The sequence below is a fragment of the Mytilus galloprovincialis genome, chromosome 10, assembly GCF_965363235.1.
Source record: "Mytilus galloprovincialis chromosome 10, xbMytGall1.hap1.1, whole genome shotgun sequence".
NCBI lineage: Eukaryota > Metazoa > Mollusca > Bivalvia > Mytilida > Mytilidae > Mytilus > Mytilus galloprovincialis.
Genome location: NC_134847.1, coordinates 73761487 through 73768047, shown reverse-complemented (window position 1 = coordinate 73768047; position 6561 = coordinate 73761487).

Below are 6561 nucleotides of genomic sequence, written 5' to 3'. Positions count from 1 at the left end.
AAACGTCGTTGGACATTTTTCTTATTCAAGCTTAATATGCGGCCACCGAGTCACATGAAATTTGGCAAAATAACGACTTTCACGCCACAAAGAACCGACACATACCGTTGTTCCTGCCAAGTTTCCGAAAGATCACAGAATAAGAAATATGATCACTATACATAAGAGTCAAAACAGTTTTTCATAAATGTAACGTTGGACATCCGTTTTTTTTCACATAGCTTTGTTATTTTAATCCTCAAATATACTAGATATTACTTAGTATATGATCAAGAGCTATACAAACATAATTAAAAACATATATTGAATTTGTTTTATAGTGGTTCGTGTTTGCTAACATTTTTATTTTGTTTTGCGGAGGAAATTTCGAAGATTGTGTTACAAATCCTAGGGGTTGTAGGAACAGCGTGCGTAACGTTTTTTGGTTCTTTTAGTAATCCCTTATCAATATATACTAGTGTTATGAAAAGTTAATTATTTTGAAACTGAGAAGCGAACTCCCTTAAAAGGTGAAGTTCTATTTCCCATAATACTTTTCATTTGGGTATATTCTCTTCAACTTCGTACTTTATTTGGCCTTTTTAACTTTTTTGGATTCGTGCGTCACTGATGAGTCTTTTGTAGACGAAACGCGCGTCTGGCGTATATACTAAATTTAGTCCTGGTATCTATGATGAGTATATTTACATATTACTACACAATCTCTGTTGCTATCTCCTTCCCTTTGTCAACTCTAAAAATTCTTGAATTAAACCAGTTTGAATCGCAGGATTGTATTCATTCACCTAACCTTAAATATTTGTTTAATCATTATCAAACTGCTATCTATTTGGAATGTTTAAATACGCAGCCAAATTCTGTTGTAATTCATTTACCTTTGTCAAATTTTAAATTTTAAACCAGAATATATTCCCATGCAGTCTATGTTTTTTTTTTTTTATATCTCAATGTAGTTGTAGGGGAACTACCGGTTCTGGGCCATTTTTTCTAATGCTAACCCTATGGGGAAAAGGTAGCCTCCTGAGAGGTAGCCTCCCGATGTGAGACTAATATCTATGACGTCAATTTTAGGTATTATGACATTAATTGATTTAATGAATTAATGTCTTTGAAGATAATGTCATTATAAAGTGTTAATAATTAGGTCTTTCCACCTTTTCGTGGAAAGACCTTTTGTTTTTCTTCTGATTATTGTTTTTTATAATACAATTGCTATTACGTTGATCACATTTCAACCTCATTTCAACGTTTATTCAACGTTGAGTGCCTGCTGGGTGTATTCTGAGTATGTATCATCGATCACATTAACATTAAGTAATTATATTATAAATTCAAGATAAAATACTTTAAAACATTTCATCCCATAAATATTAAGATATATAATACTAATTAGTGCCAATAATATAACGATTTAATGATTTCAAAAGACCGACGCGATTTTTTTCAATATGGCGGATTTATTGACCCTTATCAGCATGTTAAAGGTCATTACGTACAATAATGGACAAGTTTAAACACGCTTTTAATATTGATTTAACAATCACAGCTTAATCGTATAGGTGAATAAATATTATGTTATACCAGAGATATATTCTGTTAATACACACTTAGATGGGGGTTTTCTGTATATCTATTAATAGACTGGGAATTTTCATCGAATTTAAAGAAAAAAAATGTATTTTTACCTATCTATAGTAAAAACAAAACGTATTAGTAACACTTTATAATGACCTTTTCTTCAAAGAAATTAATTCATTTAATCAATTAATGTCATAATACCTAAAATTGACGTCATAGATATTAGCCTCACATCGGGAGGCTACCTCTCAGGAGGCTGCCTTTTCCCCATAGGGTTAACATTAGAAAAAATGGCCCAGAACCGGTAGTCCCCCTACTACTCAATGTCGTCACCTTCGAAATTTTAGAAATGTTCCAGATAATATCGCACATTATTTATTTTTTATAAGAAATATATATATGCAGTCCCCGTTGAAAATATATAACCTACACTTTTTTTTAATTTAAGAACTATACAATTAAGCATTTTTGTGTTAACTTTTAATTGTATAATTTCAAGATTGTTATGATTAAAGCAGAATGGATTGATGATTCATTCTAATATGATGACTGTCTTATACATCGTCAATCCGTATAATCATAGTATAAGTACTTTTAGCGCAAGCGCATACAGTCACACAACTGGTTGTTTCGCGCTACGCCCAACTTGTTTATACTTCAAGGTATTGTAACGTGCAGAGAGTCTTACACGCCAGAAAGTACTTTATGTACCCGTCGATCCGTACCAGGATAACGTCCCAGGAATCCCTTGATTTTTGGTGTATCGTTGGCTAAACCTTACAAATGGTAACATGTATCCTTAACTTAACTTAAATTTAGATATAAAAGCTTATAACAACAGATTACTTCCGGTAAGTATACTGAATGGATCCCTTAACCTAACAATGGAGTACAGCACTGTGGACGCTTTTTAGGAACTAATTTATATTTAACCCCATATACAACTATTCCAGTCATAATTACGTTCGATAACTCTGCATGTGACTGGTATAGTTGGGATTATATGTAAAATGTACACGTTACCCGTGTGATGATTTAGAAAAATTAAAACTATAGATATTTCATCTTTGTAATTATCCATTCAATCTTTTCGTTTGTTAATATAAAATATTATCATAAAATGATTTCATTAAGAATCGTACAAAACTAATCTACACTGGTCTTGTTAAAACTTGCATCGTACTTAGGCCACGATGCCATGATTGTTTTCTTTGATCACGTTGATGACTTTAATAATTAATATCTCCATAATCCTATGTTTTTGGGTATTTTAAGGGTTACAATAACGTGTCATATTTGATTGCAATATAAACACCGCAATCCTATTGAATTATTTGCATGCACAAAATTAGTGTCGAACATCGTCTACGCTTGAAAAGTATCTGGTCGCTATTTCTTATTTTACTTCGAAATTTTATCAAAACAAACAGCATGTATCCACTTTGACAAAGAGAATAATGTTTGGTTTTATGCTGCTTTAAGGTAAGACAAAAACACATGCATCCAACATTTTTTCGATTGTCATTGTATAAATCTTTTTAAAACAAAAATGCTTCCCAAGACGGCCCAAGTTGTCAATGTAAACTGCATGGTTGATTAAATGCGATAGACTGTTTCTAATAAATATACCAAAGAAAATGGGGAAAAAAGGCGCACTTCAATAAATATTTCAAATATTACTTTTTGATTAACAACTAAATGGATACATGTCGGGTCCTTGTTTCCTTCCAACAGCGGTCGCCATTTTGAAAACATTGCTCAGAATGCCAAAATGTTAACCTTTTAATCAGATTTTGAAACAAAAAGTTTGATACCTAAACTGATATGGTTTTCGATTTCATTTAAATGAATATGTTAACGATGTGTTTAGGGGTTTGAATGATATTAGTAACAATTAAAGTTGGGAACATTGATTACTTAAGAACGTCCCTTAGAAATTTTATCGAGTTTTAATGAAGAAATCAACGGAGGCTGTGTGGTTATGTCACCTCATTTTTCAAACTTATTCTGAAGCCCGGATTCATGTATCTGAACTGAAAATTAAAACATTTTTTTTGGTAAAAATCAAAATACTGTAAAACGCGGTAACGGGAGGAAAATACACGATGTAACAAAAACGTTTTGACCGTTTAATATATGTTCCCCGTTTATTTTCATTGATAATCAATCGGCCATTAGTGATTTAAAACTGAAGTGTAAAAGTCACGTGATGACCGATATAGTTTAACAAGATACATGACTGTTCACCTATTTGCCTCACAGTACTTATAAAGTTCTTTGATTCAAAGGTAATCTATGACAAAAGTGCGTCCCGCACCGGTGTCAACGTGATGATTGTAACTGCAATTACGATCATCCCAATATGGCGGAAACAAATTTAGGGAAATTTTAGAAGGCCGATTTCTCTACTTTGACAGCTTATTTTCAGATTTGTTTTATATCAAGAAAATTCTTAATAAGCATTGCCATTGAATGTGTTTTTCCTAAATGATAGAAAAACAACCAGAAGAACGAAAATCGAGATTAAAAAAAACCACGATGATGATCGTAACTTCGTCTATGGATGATCGTAACTTGCTTTTATATAAAGATGATCGTAACTCAAATTTTACAATGTGTTTTTTCCTTAAATGGTCCCGGTCCTTGTTCAGGGCCAAGGTGTAACTAGTCCAAAAGGGACAGTATTACGTTGTCACCTTTATTATAAGCCTCAGGTCTGGATGGAATACCTAATGAGATGCTAAAGGCAGGAAGTTTAGTTCTAAATCCTTTAATTCAGAAACTGTTTAATCATGTTTTTTCATCAGGTATTTATCCAATGCAGTGGTCATCAGCCTATTTATCTATTGTTTTTAAGTCTGGTGATCCAAGAAAAACAGATAATTATCGTGGCATTGCCATTAACTCATGTGTTGGTAAAATTGTTTAACTCTGTTTTGAATAACAGACTAGATAAATTTTAGGTAAAAGAATCAGTGATTAATCCATGTCAAATTGGATTTTCAAAAAAAATGTAGACCATCTGATCATGTTTTTGTTTTAAAAACCATTATCGGTAAATATATAAGTAAAAAGGGGGGCAAACTATTTGCCTGTTTTGTAGATTTTAAACAGGCTTTTGATAAAGTGATCCATGAGGGTATCATATATAAGCTTTTAACAAACAATATTACTGGAAAGTTTTATTCTATCATTAAATATATGTATAATAAAAGTGACCTCTGCATTAAAATTGATAATAAAATGACTCCATGTTTTAAATCATTTATAGAGGTTAGACAAGGTGATATTTTAAGCCCAAATATGTTTAAAATATTTATCAATGATCTACCTGACAAGTTTTTATCTTGTCCTGATCCAGTAAATATTAATAACCGTAGAGTAGACTGTCTTATGTATGCTGATGATGTAGTAATTTTTTCAGAAACACAGGAAGGCTTGCAAAAGAGATTTAATATGTTACATGAATATTGTTTAGAATGGTGTTTTGATGTAAATTTAAAAAAGACAAAAAGTATAATTTTTAACAAGCCAGGAACATTTTTAAAATGCTGTTTACATTTTGGAGGTAAAGAGATTGAAAGTGCAAAATTATATAGATATCTTGGAAACACATTTACATCTAGTGGTATATTTAAGCAGTGTAAAGATGAATTATGCAACAAATCTTTAAAAGCTTGTTTTAAGCTACAGAGATGCTTGTCATCATCTAACCCTAGTATTGCCACATTTTTTATATCTTTATGATCATATAATTAAACCCATACTATTATACGGCAGTGAAATATGGGGAATGTTTAGAACGGATTCAGCTCCTTGTAAAAAAGATAATGATTATATATTAGAAAAAGTCTTTGGTCAGGATTCTTCTGAAAAAGCTCATACCAAATTTATGAACTATATTTTTGGTGTAAACAGAAAGTCAAGTAATATAGCTGTAATGTCAGAGCTTGGAAGATTTCCTATGTATTTTACTATAATTTTATCAATGTTAAAATATTGTCATAGACTGGAACATTTGAAAGAAGGATTATTATTTGATGCATTTATATGTTGTAAACAGTTACATAGCTCTAATGTAAATACATGGTATTCTAGTATAGATTATATTCAGAGAGAGATTGAATTACCAAATTTTGACCAAAAATTGGTTCTTTATGTCAGTATGTTAAAAATAAACTATGTAAAAGTTATTTCAAATTTTGGAATAAACTGAAGGATCAAACAATTAACTCCGAAAAAGGGAAGCTTGGTACTTATTTTTCTATAAAAAAATGTTTTAAAAAAGAAAAATATTTAGAATTGCAGGACTTCAAAAAAAGACAGTCAATTTGTAAATTAAGAATAAGTGCTCACTCTTTAAAAATTGAGACAGACAGATATTCAAAAAAGCATATAGAAAGATCTGAGCATCTTTGTTCTAATTGCTCACTTGGTAAAGTTGAAGATGAGCTTCATTTTTTATTAGAATGCCCTCTTTATGATATTCAAAGGGACGATTGTTTTCAAGACATTTCTAACAATTGTTATAAGTTTATAAATTTAAATAAATCTTCTAAATTTTTATGGCTCTTGACCCAAGAAAATGTTACTCTTATGGAAAAACTGGGCTGTTATATTTGTGACTGTTTTGAATTAAGGAGATCAGGTATGAATACTGACACTAAGTCAAGTAAATAATTTGAGAATAAATACATATACATGTATAATGTAATTTTATTATTCTTTTATTCACAATATATATGTGGTTTTTAGCTTGATTCTGACCAATGCTTATATACCAAATGTATATGTATATGCCTCTATTATTGTTGTTGTTACCAATTATGTAAATCAATTGTATCTGATTTTATGCCCTTTATGGGCCCTGTAATTTGGGAAATAAAAATATTCTATTCTATTCTATTCTATTCTATTCTTTACCACAGGACAATATGTCACCACCTTATTCAGATAGTACAATTGGCTCTCGCTTATAAAAAA